This window comes from Thunnus albacares, chromosome 20, assembly GCF_914725855.1.
Source record: "Thunnus albacares chromosome 20, fThuAlb1.1, whole genome shotgun sequence".
NCBI lineage: Eukaryota > Metazoa > Chordata > Actinopteri > Scombriformes > Scombridae > Thunnus > Thunnus albacares.
Window position 1 is genome coordinate 6,853,829 of NC_058125.1, and position 2,565 is coordinate 6,856,393.

General features: G+C 42.0%; 1 long non-coding RNA gene across 4 annotated transcripts; it reads left to right on the plus strand.

Annotated features, from left to right (window-relative positions):
- Positions 1-881: 881 nt before the first annotated feature.
- Positions 882-2,203, plus strand: LOC122970728. Of its 4 annotated transcripts, none has more exons than XR_006399315.1 (5): positions 882-1,029; positions 1,102-1,197; positions 1,288-1,353; positions 1,430-1,518; positions 1,984-2,203. It is a non-coding gene; the product is annotated as an uncharacterized LOC122970728 (long non-coding RNA). The 4 variants fall into 4 exon arrangements; XR_006399314.1 differs by having other exon boundaries at positions 1,105-1,197; positions 1,433-1,518; XR_006399312.1 differs by having other exon boundaries at positions 883-1,029; positions 1,105-1,197.
- Positions 2,204-2,565: the final 362 nt, after the last annotated feature.

A 2,565-nucleotide genomic window follows, 5' to 3' on the forward strand; every position in this document is an offset into this window, starting at 1 on the left:
GGTTATCCTTCAAAAGCTACTTTACTCACTAGCAGTCAAAGCCACACTCACCTTGTCCAGGGAGAAAAAGCAGCATGATGAAACACATGCAAGTCAGTCCAAAGCCAGTAGAGAAAGCCATCCTGGGTCCAATATGGTCAACGTGTGTGTACAGTAAAGATCTGGTAATAATGAACCATGAAACTCTAATACTGTCCAGTCACAGAGCGATTAATCTCTGACTTTCTAGACGGAACATTTTTTTGGTGTACACCCAGCAAAAAGGAGGAAACACCCACCCCCCCATTGCTCATGTAGAGATAAAAGCAACACCAAGTGTCTTTGTGACTGGCTGCTCAATGTTCCTCCCTAAAACAGCTTCAGTAACGGTGTGACATATTGAAATGACAGACAAAAATGTTTTTTAAAGTTCATGAGATTTGCCTCCAACTACGTACGCATTTCTTTGTAGCAAGAGAGAATGACCTTTTCCTGTTTTCCTTCTTATGCTATCCAGTAAGTTGAAAATGCGAAAGTGCGAAAATATTCGCACCCTTCCAAAAGTCCTCTGCAGGCGTCTGTTTTGATTTGTCTTTGTATTGATTGAAATGTATTTATTGGGATCATGTACCGTGTTGAACATAAACGTTAACATTTGATGTGCTGCACCAGAGTTAGCTTATGGCGAATTTTCATCTGCAGTCCCTTACAATTAAAACACATAACAGCACAATAACAAACAGTACAAAGCAAAAAAACACAGGACACATTTTACAAAATACAAATGTGGTAGGACGGCCGGCTCGTCCCCACTCATGTTGTTTGTGTGTGTTGGACCAGTGTAAATGGTAGTGAAGGCTCCTTGATTACTGGGCGGTACCATGCCAAACTATATCTGGGGAAGGGCTACGTACTTCGGATGTGTGTCCTCCTACCTCTTCCTGGAGCGTGACCTTCGCTTCGCCAGTGTGGTTTGGCGTGGCTGTGTCGGATCCACATGGCTGTCTTGAGACGCTGGTTGTTGACATTTCCTCCGTTCACTTTTGTCAGGTGTGTTCCGACGCTATTGTTGCATATCTGGGCCTTATTAGTGGCGTGTCTGATGCGCTTTCTGCTCTCCAGCAGAGTCAGCCTGTATTCTGGCCGGAGGTTGGGAGTTGGGAGTGTGTGGCCTCGGAGCCGTGCGCAATAATCCATGCGCTGTGTTGGATTCCTGAGGTAGGCTTGCTCATTTCTGTCTGGTGTTTTTATGCGCTTTTGCTTGGCTGCACATGAAATGTGACTCTGGTTTCTGATTGCTGTTGGCAGTTATTAAGCTGCATCCCTTTGTGGCTACCTTCCCTGTTGCTTGGGAAGCTGCGCCTTCAGTTACTGGTATGTGTAAATTTACTTGTTTTAATCCATCTAATTGTAATTCGGTGTAGTAATTTTAGTCTGTTGTATGTCACAGCAGGTGGCTCCACCTCTGAAGCAGGCCTCTGCGCTCCAGCTACTGCTGTTCTGTCTGTGGGTTCGCCTCGGCAAGCTCACTGCTCGACTGTAATTGTTTCACTGCTTTTGTTTTTTGTTTTTGACTTTTAAATTAATCCTTTGTGTGTGTGTGTGTGTGCGTGCTTGCTGCCTTGCACGCCTGGAGTGTTGGTGGCACTGCATGTGTTGTCTAAGTAGGGCAAATTAACATAGTGTAGGATTTAAATCTGCACCACGAAGACTGATCCTCATCAGCTAACCTATCAATCTTTGGTTAATAATTATGGGGGTTTTTTGTATTGTAACTAGATATTCATTGTTGTTTACAGATTTTTTGATCATTGTGCTCTGTAGATTTTGTTCTATTTTTGGTTTATTGGGTTAACTGTGTGTGTGCAAGCAGTACTTAAAACACAATCAACCTTGGTGATGACCTTCTGGGCCCAGCATAGTGTGGTGTCAGGGCAGTTTTTTTAAAAATATATTTTGTGCCCCTTTGCCTTGACTAACAGTTTGCCTCTTTTCTTTGGACAGGAGCTGTTGGGCTAGTGTGGCAAGTGGCTGACTGATCCCTGCGGTGGCAGTCCCTTCACTTCCTGTATAGTAGTGCACTTTGGGTGTCAGTCAACGGTGTGTGGTGTGTAGCATCAGGATCCTTCTTCCCTTCAAAACCTGGCCTGTGGCATCTACAGGAACAATATCCAGTTTCCTTTTTGTAAATTTATTAAATTATTAAAGACAGAAGCAACAGTAAGATGATCTTCAATTAACTTTCCCTATACTTTCAGTTTAAAGTCTCCTAAAAATTTTGGTTCCCTCCTTGTGAGATTATTGGTGTTTTTCCTGATTGATTCACTGTTTCCTTTTGCCTCATTCAATATATGGAGATACAAACAAGATTTAACTTCTTAGCTCTTGGATAACTTTGTTCTTTAAAACTTTATGAATCAGCATGTCAGTATCTCTTCTAGTTTTAATTGCCTTCCTTAGTGTAGCATCTCTAGATTTAATTAGTTTCCACAAATTGTCATTAAACCACCGTAAATTGTTTTTATTTTTAGATTTTATCTGTATCCTCACATTAAATCTTCACAGAGTTGATTCTGTGAGTAAAAG